Here is a 19,002-nt window from a genome sequence, read left to right as displayed (position 1 = left end):
AAGACAATAAAGTTAAGGTATTATTTTAAAAAGATTACAAAATTAAAAAAAAAAATTAAAAAAAATCACAGGCAACTATCTATTATTATCCCAAAGTAACAATTGTTTCAGTCCTTTCAGTGTGAATCCACACCTCCAGTCAGCTTGGACTTCTTGTACCAGTTTTTCCTATCAGGTAGGGTAAATAAAAATTATTCCACGCCTCCTGTAAGATACTGTTGATTATCTGAAGGCAAAAAAGGCACTGCCACAAAATAAATTGTTATTAAAGGGGCAAAAAATATCATTAATTTCAGTTACACAATAAGCCTATTTACTTAGGACCTCTACCAAACAGAATCAAACTCCTTTAGAAATTTGATGAAGTTTTTTTTTTTTTTTTCCATGCTGTACCAGTATACTGAGGGAAACTTAAAAAAACAATTGTGAAGTAAAACTACCTCCAGTGCCCTGTTACAGTGTACAGTTATTCAGGCTACAATTTGATACAAACTCTGTTTTCCACCATTACTCATGTGAATGGTTACAGCAAAGCCAAATGAACTACTGACAGGAACAAAAATACTATTGAAGGAATCTATTCAGTCCCATTAAAGTCAATGAAATGACTCTATCTACGACTTCTAGGTGATTGGATCAGGTCCTGCGGATTAAATCCTTCCTTCTCTGACACCAGAATTTCAATCTTTATGAATGCTGTTAGTAGACAGACTGCAACAAGAAACCAAATCATGTTTATTATCTCTCATCACTGAGCACTTGTCCGAGTTACGAAATATTCCTGGATTTGCTATGCAACACCATCAACACCTGCTGACTTCAGGCACTGCTGTATGTGACCAGAGGGCTAACCAGCAGTACCTGCTCCAACTGGTACAGACCCCTACATGTCGTTAGAGATACTTACTGAAAAGTGATCTCCTATGCAAAGAGGTTTTCTAGTAAAGTTTGTACTAGCCACAAAGTTTTAAGAACCCTCTCTCATTTCTTGTGCTAGTATAACATGAATTTATTTTGTTTTGCTTTCAGTGATAAAATGAAAGGTTATTTTTCATTAGCTATTTATTCTCCCAAGACTCTAATTCCACATTGCAAAGCAGTTATTGGGTTTCTTTTGTTCACTACCTTCCTACACAACGCGTATTCCTACTCTTCGGGGTTGTACTTTTGGCACTGAACAAAGACCCATTCTACACCTATATAAGCTTTGGAAAATTCATGTTTTCATATATAGCTGCATTGATTTTATACAGAGACTAACACAGCACAGTTATTCCAAGGAAGGCCGACTTCCAAGCTATGTTATCAATTTAATCGAAAACATAGCTGGAAAAAAGCTAAGGATATTCAGACTTCAGATATTCAAGTATCATTAAATAAAGTAGATGGGGGGGAGGGCGGGAATCTAAGTTAAATGCACTAAAAGCAATAGCTGATCAGCTCAGGAACATATCCCATCACAGGCCCAGGATCCAGCACAGGTTATTGCATCAGTTACAGAGCTGGGGGCGGGGGGGAAGCCTTTCTTTAGCAGAAAACACACAGAAGTTGCATTACCCAGTGATGTAGTAGACAGATCCTCTGCTCAAGTACGAGCTCATCAGCATCACCTCCAGGACAAAATTTTCAAAATTTCTTCACCTGGGCTGAGGTGCCTCCCCGCCGCCCCCCCCCCCCCATTTTTTTTTTCTTAATTAATGTTGTGCTATAGTCCAGTACAGTATCAACCCAGGGGACAAGGATGAAAAACCCCACACAAAAAAAAGCATCCAAACTCACTAGACTCCATATTTTTTTCTTTACTAGCTTCATTCAAAGCAAATTATTGAATCATAGAATATCTCAAGTTGGAAGGGACACATAAACACTAAAAAGACAGGCATTCTACATTTGTCCTTTGTTCATGCATTTTATATGTCACCAGGTTTCCTAAGTCTAGAATTTGAATTACCATGTGACCTTTGCCATTGAGAAGATACCAGCTTGAAGCACACAATTTCAAGGGATTTTGAGAAGTTTGTGCTTTTACAGTCTATGTGCCTGGTATATATAGTTATACCTCATTTTAATCAGCAAATTCTCCAGAACATCTTAAAAAGAAATAGGTTATCTAGCTCTTTACAACAAATAGGATCTTCAGCTTGATAGAGACTGATTAAATACAGCTGACAGTCCTACTCTACCCCACACTACCAAAAATTTTTGGACTTTTGTTCAGTCTCTGCTCAGAAGGGACAATGAATTTGGTTGTTTTTAGTCCATTACTAATCATTTAATTATAGAAATATTAACTCGCCTCTCTATCTGATCTTCATAACTTAAGACTAACTCAAAGTTTTAATACCACGGTAGAAGCTGCCATTTCTCCTGAGAAGTACACATGTATCTTAGCCTTGTTTTACCTTCCTTTCTCAGATTTTTGAACAATGCTTGACAGAAACTTTTTATCTTAAAAATTGATAGTAATGATGCAAATCTTATCTATGTCTGAACCATCTACCAGCCTTTTAATCAATAAGCTACAATTTTTACACACAATCCTTCTTTGGCCTGTAAATTTCAGAAAACCAAACTCTGAAAGTGCATCGCATTATTCCTCTGCCAATGCATGTCTGCCCTCTCGACACCTACTTTAGGGGCTGCATCAACCTACTAATTATTTTGAGAGTTCTTAAATGGTAACAGAAATACTTCCAGTACTGGTTAGAATTTTGTCATAACAGCAGTCTCAAATACTTAAAGGAGGCCAGAATTTTATTATTTTTTAACTAAGTCAGACATAAATGGAGGCCTTTTCCTGCTTTAGATGGAATCAAGAAGAACACATCTATACTTCCAAGGAAGCACGGTGGAAGAGCGCTCCTCAATGTGAAAATAATTTTGATGGATTAATTTTACTAAAAAGTTGACAGGTATCATGTTTTTCGTAAGTATGGATCTATAGGATAACACAGAGAATAAAAACTGAGGAAATCCATAACTGGTCAGCTGCAGCAAAATTTTGTTGTGTCCTGTTCTGAACCCTAGAGGTTAAAGGGCCCAAACCAAATCTTGCTTGTTCAACTGGCATTTCTTTACATCAGCTCAAATTGCAACGATGAAACCAGAATAAAAAAAATGAACCTATGTCAGCAAACATGGTATACAGGTCAATGGTTTTTGTACCTGATGAAAAGTTAGTGTTTCTTAAAAGGAAAAGAAGATAGAAATTACATCCAGCATGTGAAAGTCCCAGTGGCTGACTATTTTACTAAAAAAAACTGTTTAAATAGCAATATTCCTGGTATCAATGATTACTTAGGAAGTAACACAGTTTGTTCCAGAACCTACTGGAAATACTTTCCAACACATACAATTTATGGACAAGATTAAATCCAAACATTTTTCATAGAAAAGACCTTTCCTATTTTAACATCTAATTCCAAACTACTACAGTATGATCAGTGTTGACACTCACATATCTAAGAAGTTTAAAATTCTACATAGCAACCCAAGGGAAATGATTCACAGAAAAGAATACCCCCCAAAAAATGGATTTGCTATGCTCTTTTTTCTTTTCTTCAGCATCTATCATATAAATAAACCAAACATTAGCAGTAAACAGGATTGGTTGACTACTGTTGGCCATGTCACTCTTTAACAGAAGTAAGGAAAATCAGAGGTTATTAACAGACCTTTAGCCAGAAGACAGGAGAGCCACAGCACGGCCATTCGAAAATGGAATCAGATTGCTGTATTTAGCCAAAAATGCTCTATTTCAGCCTTATACATACAACATCTTTTACCTAAGAGCAGCTTCAAAACTGATAGCAGAGAAATCCATTTTTGCCGGGGGAGGTACTACCTTCTTATATTTTTCAGGGGTTACTCAAGGAAAAAAAAAAAAAAAAATCCAGCAGGGCCAGCCAGTGTGGACTGCAAGAAAACACAGTGGCAGCTGAAGTCAGACATTGTTAACTGTCAGTCAGCAGTTGGCATATGACTGTTTAGCAGGTGAAATGCTGGAGCATGATACAGATCTCCATAAGAAACAGCTGGCGGGAGGGGGGGGAAACAACAAAAAAAACCCACCCAAAAATAAAAAAAAACCACCCTTCCATTGCAGTCTGCATTTGCAGCCCTATCATCTGCCCCCTTGGTTTCACTATCAGAGGCATCTTATTATACTAGTAAGTAAAGATATAAAGCCAGGAAACTAATACTGAAGCTTTTAGTGCAGCACCATTGGTTGTTAATAAGATTCAGAAAATCCAGCTTCCATGCAAAAGAACTATAAGCAGAATAATCAAACAGGAAGAACATAAAATATGAAATAAAATCATCTGGTTGTTAAAAAAAAAAATGCATTATGTTGTTATTTAATGAATGACTAGAAATACATGAGTGGAATTGAAACACACTCATTTTTCACATGCACTATTCCCATAATGGCTGTAAGGAAAACTGCATGCTATACTCTACTTTTCTGAAAAAATATATTTTTTCGTTTTGTTAACAGTAAAAAGAACTTTTGTATCTTTTTCTTTTAAAAAAAAAAAAAGAAGCCAAAAGAGAATTTTTACATAAGATCAGGATATTTTGTTCTTGAGTTCTCTAAAATGAGAGCAAAAAGACCAAATTATAATTAAACAGCTGCATTTGGTGCTATAAGGACCATCAAAGACAGATTTTGTTGTTGTTGTTGCCTGCATATTTCAAGACAAGAGACCATTTCCACTTTGCCTGGATAGGACCACAAAATGGTTATATACAGTATAAGGATATCAGCCATCCTGAATATTTTAATTTCGTTAGGCAGGATCTTTAAGCAAACAGCTATTCTTAGACAACACACCTCATTGAACAGGATACATAAATCCAGTAGGTGCCAGTCACAGATAGACCAAGTGGTATGCTCCAACCGTGTATCACTCAAACATCACACCATTGCCTCCCATCAGTACAATACACATCTGTAAAAACTGCATGAGTTATAAAAGCTTTCTTTTAAGCTCAGATTGCTCCTCAATTCATTCTGCTTCTACCTAGTTACATCAGTCACCTACAATTAAACAATCCATGGCTTCACATCTGCTCCTCACACACTTGCACACAACAGTATCCTGTATTTCTCACTATATAGCTTCCCTACGTACCTGGGCCAATCTCTGTACTATCTCCATTACGTTAGATGCCTGTTTTGCATGCCATTCATCTTCTAGTAGTCATGTACCCCAAACTAAAGCAGTACTCCTCTGCAGAGGAGAAAATGACTGCTCCACACTGGCAGTTCCTCTCTATTTTTTACAGTAATTGGTAAGAAAATACAAGACAATTCCTATTACACTGCTGACAATACCACTGCATTCTTTCTTCTGTTTTGTTCATGCCTCTAAATTTTGTAAGGACTTATGACAAAATAAATCATATAACTGCCTTACCTACCTCTTGAGATCAGTTAACTAAATGTATAAAAAACAAGCATATCCTGCTGCATTCCTGTATGTTACACAGCATGCCTAAACATATATGACTCAGAATTCAAAGGCAGCCTGTGAAAGTATAACAAATTTAAAGTCAAACTTTAAAGGAGTTATAAATTACTGAAAAATGAAGCTACCAGTATTTTAACACCACCAGTACATTTATTAGAATTAAGTTCCTATAAAACATCATATCTGTTTAAATCTCCTTTATGCCACTGAACTCTCAGTGCATAAATACACAAGCACCAGAGTTGAAGAAAAATAATCCTTTAGCTTTGCTACATCTTATGGAAAACAAGTTATATATGGTAGAACACAAAAGCTGTCTTTCTTCAAAAGCGTATAATTGTATTGTGCTCAAAAAATCCACATAAATTTTTATAGTCACACCAAAATGCCCAGCTGTATAAAATTTCTCTTTAAAAAGGTGAAATTACCTATCTTTGCTACTAAACATAGATCCAAACCTTGAGAGCATTGAATTCCAGCTTCAAAGGCAAACGTCCTCAGCCATGAGCATGCGCAGATTTTGCAGGTAATACAAACGTAGAACAAGATATTGCAGTTGAAACTATGATTTGGTTAAAGTCTCTTTCCAGGTGTTCCAGAGCACAGACAACAGAGCTGGAAGAGAGTGAACAGTCATCTAGCCCATCACTCACCCAAAAGCAAGGCCAGGAGCCTCTGCAGCTCTCCTAGCTTGCATGATGGGTCATTAGCTGGCTTATTTCTATCACCTGTCATGAAAACCACATGTGATTATTCTTCTCTTTAATCAGGGGAGAAGAAAGGGAAGCATTCATATAAGAGAGAATCCTAACATCTACCATGAAATTTTTAATCTATAAGAAAATCAAATATAAACATATGTTCTCCACAGTGATTTATAACTATGAACATCTTAACCGTAATGAAACAGCAGCAGAGCTACTGGAGAGATAAGTCAGCACCACGTAAACCCATGTGAAAGGATGAGAGAGAAAAAAAAAAAAACCCGCAGAACTCAGTTGTACAATGGAAACTGTCAGCCAAGGTCACTCTTAAGAAAGAGAGCAGCCAAAAAGGAGGTTTTAAATCTCAGTGGGCATTAGCTGAAAGACATACAGTGATGTTCTGCAGTGATTTTAAATAGGACATTCACAAAGAATTAGAAGTATATGTATATCAGTCAACTCTATCAGAATACAAAATTTTTGCTAGGTGCTCCCTGCACGGATTATTCTCACATACAGAGAATCAAGAAGTTGATTTGGAAGAGACACTACGAACTACAGTTTTACAGAAATCATAGATACACCCTGTATATCAGCCACAAAAATGGCATTGTCCCTTTCTACTGGAAACATCTGAGAAAGATCAGAAACATTTAATACCACTGGAAGAAAAATAAAGGAGCAAACTAAACCCACTGCGTTAGAGTTGACAGACTGAAGAGATGATTGCAGAGGGCAATCATCACCATTTGATTGCAACTCCTTCTAATTGGCAAAAAACCACAATACCTGTCCCATGGGAAGGCACTTTCTGAACATACATATGTATACAAAAGCTGACATATACCAGGCTCATTAATCCTAAAAATTCATCAGAAAGAATAAAAAGAGTTTTAGGAGAGAAATTTCAAAAGCAAACTGTTCTTTACATTCAGCTTTAAGGAAAGCATTAATTTTAGCAAGCATTTTTGAAAAGGGAAAAAAAAATCATTCTTCCCTCAAAAATGTATATGGTGCAGACACTACTCTCTTTCTGCTTCACAGCAGCAACATTTGGAAAACTACTTAACCTTTCTATTTTTATCTGGGTGCATTCAAATTACCAATAATGTACAACATGCTGTAACAAAACCACTGATGTAGGGTATAATTTTCCCTCAAGCACATTATCCTAGCTGGTGGCTCAGAAAAATAAGCTGATAAAACAGCAGCAGACATCAATTGATGGATAAAAAGTGATGACAGCTTTGTAGTATGTTGCTGCCCAACCTTAAAATCATACAATTAGCCAAAAAATATAAGCAGTAGGACAGGACATACTAACAACTGTACATTATCTATGGGGTCATCCTAAAAATCCTCCTACAAATGCGTTTTTAAATAGACCATCAGATTATCGCCTCATAATTTAGCTATTAACACACAGATTTATTTTAAAGCCATCATCATGCCTAGTACTTTTATTAAATATCTTCTTCCTTGTCAAGTTCAATCGGGATCTCATCCTAACCATGATGAGCTTTTAATTTTCTGTTCCATTAATAGCAACTTAAAAATAAAATGTTCTCTTTTGAAACTATAAAGCTGTATCTTCTTCAGGAGCTGCAAGGGAGAAGAGAGATTAATCTTCCCACTTCACATCTCTAAAACTACATTAGCTATCTGCATATATGGAAAAAAATCAAGAGAAAAAGTAAGAGATAGGAATTTTCTCTAAGAATACCTGAACTATAACTCTATACAACGATTTATCATGGCTACAGAGCAGTAATAAGGAGTTATCAAAATACAGAAAATAAATACTTTAAGCATTTCCATGTAGCTTCTGAATCATTCTCAGCAACTCTCTTGCCAGTCATCAATAGATAATAGATTAATTAATGACATAATTAGCTGCAGGATACATAGACTCCTATCCAGCAAAGCCCTTCAGCAGATACTCAAATTTCAGCGCAACTTGGGGTCCTCATTAATTCCCTGGTAAATGAGGGAAGATGGAAAGTTAGAGATGAGTATCATAGCACTCTGTGGCCATCTGACACACATGGATCGGGTTGTTCCAGCTGCTTTTCTTCTGTTGCCTCCTTCAACTAATGGCAGAAGGAAAAGGTACAGACAAAAGTTGTTTGCAAGCACTCTCTTGGGTCTAGTATGAATACGATTAATACAAAGTACACGTGCTGCAGCACTCATTTTTATCATCATAATGCAGTGCTGCTTTCATTTGCAAGAAATTAAATCAGTAATATCAAGTCCTAGGCTATCAACAAAATCGGAGAGCCCTAGTATCTAGGCAAAAAGTCAGTAACTTCAGTTTGATGTCCACTTATACCAATGCAAGACAGGCAAGAAACTATTGTACACAAACAGCACTGGAAGGACCAGCACTTGGGCTTTTCCACATATCTCTGACCTGCCTCGCTTCCCAATTTGCAAGCTGCCTAGTTTTGGTATGCAAACTGGTATACAACCAAGGCACTGGGTTGCTTTGAGATACATTTTCTGTAACTGTCTAAATGCTCATGACCTTTCTTTTAGGATATGGGCCTTGCCACAGCTATTCAAGCCTATCTTTATCTAAAGATTGGAACACTAAAATGTGTTTTAATGAGGGATAAACTGAGACCATCTGGATGTCTCAGCTGCTACAGAGCATGATTGTTTGCTGATTTTAACCATGTCTCTTGCAGAGAACACAGACCTGTGTTGCACAAAGTGCACTAGCTCAGCTTGATTTCTCCTTGTAATCAAATGTGTTGATCTAAAATCTATTTCCAGAAAATTACTTGTCTGTTTTGGGAACAACTCCCTCCACATCTCTTAACCAGATAAGCAGAGACAATTGAGTTGAAAAGGTATTTTTGCAAGAGGCTGACAGTGAGCATTCTCAGTGAAATCTTCCATGTTGGAACACGACCACCATTTATTCACAAACTACATAACAGACGCCAACTTTTCGATGCTGTATTAAGACCTGGGATTTTCTTTTCTTTTTTCTTTTCCTTCTTTTTTTTTCATTTTTTTTCTTTACACACATGCAGTGTAAAAAATTTGGTAATTCATTTGTCATTTTTGTATGGTGTTGGCATTAGGTCAATTTGCATTTCTTTATGTACATTTTTCAATGGTAAATGTATACTGTGCACTGGATAACTATATTGTTATTAAACTTAAATATGTAATTTGTTGACCCTGTATATATTCTGCAAGATAAACAATGAGTCTATTTGGGGAGGTAAAGTAACAAAACTACTCTTTTTCGGTAGTTTAACTTCCCATATATCAGTACAGCATGGTCATAAAAGTGGCAGCACAGCACAAATGGAGTAGCAAAAGCCTCTTCCCACAGTTCCATAAAGCAATGCCTTTTTCAGTATTACCTAGCTGTTAGATAAGCATCTTAGTTTTACATCACTCAATCAAACTGCACCATTTGTCTGCAATTGCCCAGCAATTTTAGCTTAGCATAAATCTATGATGCTACCAAAAGGGGGGCTTTCCATGCTACCTGCTGCTCCTTTCTGCCAGCGATGCTAACAAGTGGCCAGCAGTGGGGTGAAAATATCAAGACTGCACTGTTATTTCCCAGAGGAGGTCTACACCTGATCATGCAGACCATAACACTATGATTTTAGTCTCTCAAGTTGAAACTGTTCTACTTTGTAGAAGAAAAAAACAAACCCATAATATATTTAATGGTCAGCAAACAGAAGTGTGAGAATAATTCTGTAGACTAATAATTAGAATATTCTCTAGACAGCTGAGAGACTTCTGCTCAATTCTTAAATAAAATGAATAGGGGACCGAACCTAAATGTCCTGTGTTCCCACAGATTTTTCCAGATTAGAAGACTACAGGCACTAATGTTTTGTGAAACACTCCAAATTCTAAAATCTTTAGCAAACTTCACAACTACTTTTGAAGAGACCAAAACTGGGGGTGGGGGTAATGACTTCCACCAAAATAACTCAGACAACATGCACCATTAACAATTTTAGATTGAAACATTCTGTTTAAAGTAGTTTAAGTGCTGTAACTATGCATTCACCAGAAATTACACCTTTAACTTCAGATTCCAAGCAGATCTCAAAATTCAAAGAGTAAAACCAGCAACTGTTCTTGTAAGTAGAACTAATCTAGGGATACTGAGATCTTAAGAAATTTAGCTTATTTTTAGCATATTTTTTTCTTCACCTTTCTTCATCTAAATAAAGTTTCTGGAAAAAAATGGTACTCTGTTGATTATACCTCTCAAAAAGTGATCCAACACAGAATGCTCTAGCTTTTGATTATAAAGTGATTATTTGAAAATGAAATCAAGTCTTGTGTTCATTTCCTATCAGAGTATCAATAAATGCTTAAAACGCATTTTTTGGAAGAAGTATCTTGAGACATTTGGAAGAAATACCCCCCAAAATGCCAAGATAGATTGATTACTCCCGTTTTTTAAGCTACATCTAGTACAACAGTACATTGCTTTATTGATTTGTTGGGCTCTTAATTCTTTCAGGGATAAATGCTGCTACAGAAAAATCAGTCATTTACTACAATATTTTGATTGCCACTTCTAAACCAAAATGGTTTTGGTAAGTCTCTGAATTCTTTATGTCACAACTAAACTTTTGAAATTCACCCATCACAAATGATCATCACAGATACTAGAAAGCCAAGTCACTTAATCTGACACCAGGTCCACAAATATTTGATAAGTACAGGATTCCAAAAGAAATGTATTACATCATTATAATGGGGATACATCTACAAATGAACCAATAAAATTAAATCCCTCCCTCTAAAGGTAAAAGTGGTAACAAGGAATTGCCTATATTTTGTCACAAGTTCTGCAAAGATCCACACTAGTGTTGAACATGTCTGTAACATAGCTAAAATCAGTAATATTATTAATCCCATCTGTAGCATGTTGTGTACAAGGTGTAACAATTTAACACAATAAAGTCTTAAACATTGGGATTTCCATGATTAGTCTTAGAGCACTGACTCAAACTCCCTGCATTGATTTAATAACTGAAATCTGCAAGTAAACAAAAAATGTAATCCAGTTGTTTCCAATGTCTTCATACTAATGAACTCCTATACATTTCCATTTATTTAACCATTTTTCAAGCTGCAGCTCCCCAGTGTCTTCCTATGACTGCCAAAAGCACGTACACCTCATTTTAACAGACTGAAAAACATTCTTGTAGCATTCTGTGTACTCTTCATTTACATCACAGTCAAAAGGCAATGACACAAGAAAATCTGTGTGTATGCTCCTGTTTATCTGTTTCTCTGGTTGACCTGATCTGCCACTTGTGAGCACACAGGAACGACAGCTTATTTACTGCATCTGTTTACCCCACTGTCATTGAAGATGTAGTACGATGCTTAAATAGGCAACAGTCAGATTAATATAATTGAGGATGCAGTTCAGCGTAGACAGGAAGTCATGCCGGAATTGCAAAGCTCTTATTCTCTTATAACATCCCCAGGGTTATATCAGTATAAAGATGTACCCAAATCAGAGATGCACAGAAGCCAGAGGACCTAAAGATGTGAGCTTTTGCTTTTCAGAATAGCTCACCAGTTTGAAAGGAAGAAACATGAATCACACAAAGATAAGTTGTCATTTTAATTGCATAAGAAACACTGGTGGATTTGTCATTCCTTTTGACAGATTTTTTTTCCCAGAGTCGCATTATAACCGGAGCTATATTTCTAGCGCATAAGACATTTCATGCACCAGAATAAAATCCTAGCACACAGATACAGCAAACCTCTTAAATAGTCTATTTTCTTTTACTCCAGTGATATATGCCTCTCTGCTGTTCCACAACAGATTAGAAAGACTGTCCAAACACAACATAAGAAAAGTAAATAAGGAGCAAATCAGTGACTGAAAAGGAGTTAAAGTCCTCAGCACCATAGGACTGACTAGCAAAACACAGATTTCTTTGTACTGGCATTGCTATTCACAGTAGAGGAAAAAAGCAGATACACAGATTACAGGGGGCATCCTCCTGTGGAGATTTGAACGGTGTTACCACAGATGGAACAGTAGAAAGTAGAGTAATATTGCTGATGTATCCATTTTCTGAAGTCTTTCAGTCCACTTTAACTTAAGCTATTTAGAATCTCAGCACTACAAATTGGAAGGTACTTCTTTCTAACTCACAAGTTGTCACAAAAGTCTGAAGAACAGTAACACAAAGAGTGAAGTTTTAGTCATCAGACAGGGCTTATCAAGATATACCATTACAGGCAACGTTTTGCCAGTCTAACAACGTCTGAAAGCAAAACGTCCATAGACAGAAATGCTGTGCTGCAGCTAGAACTGCACGACAGCTGCATCCTACCAGCTGATAACCACTAACTTAGTGTTAAAACTTGGTAGAATGATTTAAGTGACATTTGCCCTAGAAACGAGCCCTCCGCCTCGCATTAAAGCACACGGGAGTCACCAGTGGAATAACACACAGAAATTATTTCTGTATCTGTGCAGAGTTGATCTTTGCCTTTTCTCTAGCCTAGATTTTAATTTCCCTTAAGTGATCAGTGTTGGCCTAATTCTACTCCCATTTACATCATTGAAGCTTTACCATCAACTTCAAAGAAAATGGATTTAACCCAGTATAGTTCATTTTGATAAATTCTACTTTAAGAGAGAAGGACCTCTGCTTCTCCATCAGAGGATAAGATGATGTATTTTTACAACAGGCTCCACAGCCAGCTGACATTGCTATGCCCTACATTCACATTTTGGTTTTGAGCAACACTGCAGTTTTGAAGTAACTCCTACAACCATCCCTTTTTATTGTGTGTTAGTTCAGTTTGCAGAACAGCTTTGGCGCTCATGAACTGAATTTCTTTCCAAGGAAAGAAAGCAGAAGCCCCACTACAGGTTCACACCAAAAGCATCGAACACATACAGATCTGAAACAATCACAGGTCTTTGGATCCAGTCACATGTAGTGAGTACTTTCAGTCCAAAGGCTCAGACTAAATCTAGTCCAACATAAAACCTGCATAGATATAGGGGTCTCAACACTGATTGCTTCAAGCTATTGATCTGCTTCTAATGCACCAAATGACTTGCTGATGTAGACACATTTCAAACTCTAGTTCTACTTCTTATCTCTATAATCTTTTTTATTTCCCATGCCATCCTAAATAATTCACTCAGCATTACTGAAGTTCACGACCTTCTGTGTCTTATCCCCAGATTCTTATTTAAATAACATGATTTCCTTTTTGGATTATGGCCTCAGAGCTATGCCTCCCTCTTACAGGAAATTGACTCTAATTTTTTAAAATTCTCTCCCAAAACTAACCTTCCAAGACACTTTTAGACAAGAGATCATTTGTTTAGCAGTGCATTAACCAGCAACTTTGTATTAGGAAAACTTCCATTTGTAAACAAGTGTTCTGTAACATCTTAGCCTATGCATTAGGCATTAAGAACTATAGTCAAACAGGTACCTGCAAATCCACTATCAGAATAAAATATTGAAAAGGAACACTACAAAAATAGCCCTTCAAATAAGAGTAAAAATTTCATAATCAAATTACTTACCTAGCAGGAACAGCAGTATTTCAGGCTTTTCAACTTTTACAGAAGCATGGACCATTACGTAACGTACATTTGCAAACACTACAATGGTAATGAAAGGTGGTGTACTGAAAGACTCATTTAAAAAAAAAATCTTGTCAGAGAAAGAGTAACCCCAATATAGCACATCACAGATACTTAACAGGAAGATAAGTTAGCAATTGCTGTTAATGCAGTTCAAATATTTCAGGCTTTATCCAGCTAAAATTCCATTTAACAATTATATCCTAAAAGTCTTGGAAACCTCCTGTCTGAAGGAGTGTCTCACTCTGCCAGCAAGCTGCCTCTCTAAACAATGCCTTTTTTTCATTCCCACTTTTTTTTTTTTTTTTTTAACACCCTGAGATTAGGACAGAAGTCTCTTGGCTGTCAGATCTCTAGCTTCAGAACCGACCTGCACTCTGGTCCCACTCTGACCTAGGTTGGCTGATCTCTACCTCTGCTCTGCCTGTCGATCCTATCCACTAAGGCCTCTGAAGGATTAAGTGGACATCTGTAAGGCCACAGAATTATAGTGAGGCTTTCCCTAGCACTTTTCCTTTTAACAAGGGAGGGAGTACTAGTTACCTACTAGTTTTTATCCCTGTAACCTTCATCGGCCCACCCTGCATTTTAGAAGTGCCACCTTCATATTAATTGAGTGTAAGTTTTATCATAGATCATTTTTTTTTTTTCCAAAGTTCCCCCTCAGATATAGGCCATTATCAAGATGATTATCAAATGTATTGTTTATTATTTTATGGTGCATCCCTCATTAATCCCACTGCAGCATAATTCACCTAATGGAAGGTGACACTTCCAGGAAGGGTGCTTTAACAATAGAACCATTAATTAAGAAGCACTGTAATAACACTGCAGAAACAAGTGTCAAACTTCTTGCACAGCAAGAAATACATGGACTCAAGCAGTCAAGATTCAGTCAACATTTTTTCCTTATTACCCTAACTTTTATATAATTTCACACAGTAAATGGAAAACTCCTCTAGAAATTTGTGGCTGGTCACTTATCACTGTTGAAGCAACTCCATACTAATTTCTAAAATGGAAGAACTTGGGGAATACACTTGTAACTTTTTTTTAATTCCCTACACAGGACAAGATTGTGCTGCTTTCAGTCCTCCTCTCCTGTTTCTGCACCTTCCACTCTTACCTGTATGAATTCCATTTGATGGAATCAATTAAAGAGAACAACAGAAAATCACAAATCTGTCATGTAAAAATATAAAAACATCAAAAAGGATGGCAAGTTGACCACACTGAATGCATAACCTCCCGTAATAACTGTTAAGCATGAATTGCCATTTCAAATCAGTGTTCCAAGACTGCCAGAGGATCCATTGACTCCACAGCACAACACTCATAGAGGTCCCATCAGACTGAGTTGTATGTGACTCACAAAAACGCATGCTCAGACTTCCATGCATTTCTACTTTGAAAATTAACTTCAAATCAAGTATCCCTCTCTCTCTTTTTTTTACCTTCTTAACAAAGCCATAGGATAATTTAGGTTGGAAAGGATCTTTGAGGGTCATTTAGTCCAACTCACTGCCAACTTCAAATGTGGAACAGCTTGCTCAGGGTCATGCCCAGTTGAGCTCTGAATATCCCCAAGGATGGAGATTCCCACCCCTGTTTGGGCCACTGTTCCCATGTTGGAACATCCTCCTGGTGGGAAAGTTCTTTATATTTAACCAGAATTTCCCTTACTGCAACTTACATCTATTACCTCATATCCTTTTGCTGCGTACCTTGGAGATGAGTCTGGCTCTGCCTTCTTTTAGAACCCACCACTGAAGCAAGCAGGTAACTGAAGAAAGCAATAAAACTAAATGGACCTAAGCCATCTCTTCTCCAGACTGAACAACCATAGCTCACTCAGCCTCTCCTTGTATGACATGTGCTCCCTACCTTGGTGGCCCTTCACTGGACTTCCTGCAGTTGTCAGTATCTGTCCTGTACTGGGGAGACTGAGACTGGTGACAGCACTCCAGATGCTATTTCACAAGTTTTAAACAGAGAAAGGAAGTTAAAAAGAGTGGAATTGACAGATATTAAAAAGTTTAATGACCAGATTTTGTCTCAAGCATCATAGACATGGCATTTACATTCTACCTGCCATACCAAATTGTTTTCATTGCTTATACAATGCCATCATTATACAATACCGCTGAGAGTAAATGAAGAGTTTGGATATAATTTGCCAAAATCATTGGGAATAGAATTTCATTTTCAGAATCAAGGATAAATTTTCATAATTGGTACTGGGAAAAAAAAACCAAACAACATGTTTTACATATAATGAAGCACATCCATTTGATCAAAAAAAAATAAACCTAGAGTGCATTTTCAGAAACACATTTGAACCTCAAGGCCAAATGTTGCAAATAAAGATTAACTACATTTCTTACATATAGGATTGGCCACATAAGAGAGACTCTTTTAAAAACTGTTTTCCTTCAGTCCACAAAATATTGTAATTAAGGGACTTAACTCCCATCAATGAAGGAGTTTGATACATTTACAAATCTCCATTCACAATGTTATCAAGCCAGCCTTGCTAAAAAGAATTAATTTTGATTGTCAGAAAAAAAACCAAACAACTGTTTACTAGCTTTAGCAGGTTGCATAATTCCCAAAAATACACAGAGCAATATTGATTTCTGCTATATGAGCAGTTTTATAGTATACAAGAGAATGCAATACTTAAAACTAAACATGAACGTCTAGGGTCAAAGAAAGACACTATCAGTTATTAGTTCTGATCACTTATACCTTTGTTTCATAAATGCAGTTTGAAAAGTGAGGCTTTGGTAAAGGCATATACAGACAAACAAAAGCAAATCAGATCAGCATTCAGAGATGATTAATTCAACCAACTTTCCAAAGACTGAAATTTATCTGGAAGGGCACTGCTGGGGAAAAGATCTCAATATGCACTAAGAGTTGGGTAGGAATCATGTAAAGCGGTGGAAAAACAAAGGACCAAATCAATTGGTACTTCAGTGGAGCCACAGTGTTAACAAAGAGAGAACTTGTGCATGAAGTCAGTCTCTCTGATGTTTAACCAAAATAAAATCAGCACACATCTAGAAAAAGCAACACGGAGGCAGTTGGCAGCACAGATAACAAGTGGTAGCATCTCTTAGCACGGGAAAGGATGTTCATTTAGTTCTTAAATGTCTTACAGCATTATCTCATACTCAGCAGTTGGGCAGCAGAAGCGATGCAACTCTGTAGCACCCTTGGAGATGTAGTTTGTGGAAAAGGGAAGACAGGGACTCTCTCAATGGCACCAGTGGAGGTACTGCTGTCATACCACGTGTCAAGGAAGATAGACAAGCAGAAAAACTGGAAAATGAAGGAGTCATGAGTGTGTCTAAAAAGAGCAGGAAAAGCCCTTAAACTTTTTCCAAATAACTGCGACCCAATAGAGAAGATAGGGAAAGACTAGTATTGATATAGGCCTTCACCGTGGAATTCAGATGAAAGAAAATCTATCGATACTGCTTTGTAGCATGGCTTTCCCATGCAATCTTATGTTACAAACAAACATCCTCACTTCTGCTTCTCAGATACCTATATCTTGCCAAAACTTGCCAGGCACAGAGTAGTTTGGCTGTGTTGTCCAAATATGAACATCATTTACAGCTTGCCTAGACAGTTTTAAAGAACAGAACCAGCAAACATAAAAAAGGTATTTGTTACAGAGAATGCAGCTGTCTGTGTATATGATGATTCAGGAACACTTACAGCATTTTTAAATTTGCAACCTGCTAACCAAATACATATGTATATTCAGATGAAATGATTGGGCAGTGAAGTTCAGAGTAGTAGTCTTTTAAAGGCAAATCCAATTAAGATTGGATTTGGCCAACTTAAAGTTGCCCAAACAAAGTTTCAGAAATAATGACTGAATAGCTTTCTAAGGCACTCTGAAACAAATTTTCTGTTCTGATGCATATGGATTTTGCAACACTTAAAAATCCCATTAGCAGCAATGAGAACTGTAGGACTTAATCCACATGATGCATTATCATTGAAATGTTCCCTATTTAATTAATAAAGAAAATGCAAACACTCTTTTCAGTTGATTTTTACAACATTAAACAGCTTACAAGTTGTTCCACAGATGCTTTTACTGGTGCACATCGGCTCCAACACTTAAGCAAAATCATTCCTTCACCTCAGCTGAAACCTCGGCCCTTAATTATCATCAACTGTTAAGAACTGACATTTCCCTTGATACTAACAGTATACCTTCCCCACAAAAGACTAGCATAATTCCTTGGGAGTTTTATATCTTCACTTAAGAAACTAGGCAATTACAGCTTGCTCATGTTCTATTTTGTGGTTCCAGCAGTTTTCTCAACCTTGAGAAAATTTTGCATCATTACTTTAATTACAAGAAGTGGGAGTACACGAAATCTTTCCAACAAAGAAAAGAAACTGAGATGGCAGACGCATGAAATTTTATACTGCAAAATGACAGAAGGGGAAGTAATGAAATACTAGAACTGTCACTTACCCAGGTAAGAGTCAGCTGTTGTAAATACAAAACTACATTCTTTTAAACTCATTCAGGTGTTGCTAAATTGACACCAAGTATTTATACCGTTACAAAATAAAACTACAGTAACTATAATTGCTTATTTTAAAAACCAGTTGTCATTATAATACAAAGACAAACAGCACGTATGCATTTGTGATACATTTTAAAACCCCAAACCCAATAAAGGAAAGTTTTCCCATGTGTCCTCACACACCATCATACATGAAAAATGCATGCAGTTTCCTATTTAGTTTACACATTAGATTACAAAGCTGAATGTGATGACTGTGTATTTAAATACCCTACTAAGCCACTTACATTTACGAGAGAGTTGCCTACCTAGGCAACTGTGGAACCCAATATGCAGAAGTCCTAGATGCCATAGAGACTATGGAGCAATCACTCCCCAGAATTTTGAGGAGAGTGAAGGAGTTTAACATTTCAAGAATTTCCTGTTTAAGTCCTCAAATTTATTAAGATCTCTGTGCTAGAAAAACTAGAAAGTCTTTATTCAAATCAAATACACAATTACACAGGATTTTCTCAAGTACAGGAAACTTCAGTGAAATCCAGTAAGGACCTTACATGCATACCTATTTTAGATGGGCAGAACTGAGGTGTCACAGCAAGCTCTTCCATAGAAGGAACCTTTGGATTTATATGCAATCA

General features: G+C 36.8%; 1 protein-coding gene across 17 annotated transcripts in view; it reads right to left on the bottom strand.

Annotated features, from left to right (window-relative positions):
- ATP2B2 (ATPase plasma membrane Ca2+ transporting 2) overlaps positions 1 to 19,002 on the bottom strand; it is a 442,035-nt gene that overhangs the window by 198,158 nt on the left and 224,875 nt on the right. Inside the window, exon 1 of one of the 17 annotated variants that reach the window (XM_087743152.1) lies at positions 5,933 to 6,109. The exons of the other annotated variants lie outside the window; for them this stretch is intronic. The gene's annotated coding sequence lies outside the window, so the exon portion shown is untranslated. Of the gene's footprint in view, positions 1 to 5,932; positions 6,110 to 19,002 lie in introns of those variants that run through there. 17 annotated transcript variants of the gene reach the window in all.

Source organism: Nipponia nippon, unplaced genomic scaffold, assembly GCF_047370975.1.
Source record: "Nipponia nippon isolate SJK-2023a ecotype South Korea unplaced genomic scaffold, ASM4737097v1 scaffold_9, whole genome shotgun sequence".
Classification (NCBI taxonomy): Eukaryota; Metazoa; Chordata; class Aves; order Pelecaniformes; family Threskiornithidae; genus Nipponia; species Nipponia nippon.
The sequence above is the reverse complement of the archived record's forward strand: the minus strand, read 5'-3'. Positions and strand labels throughout refer to the sequence as shown.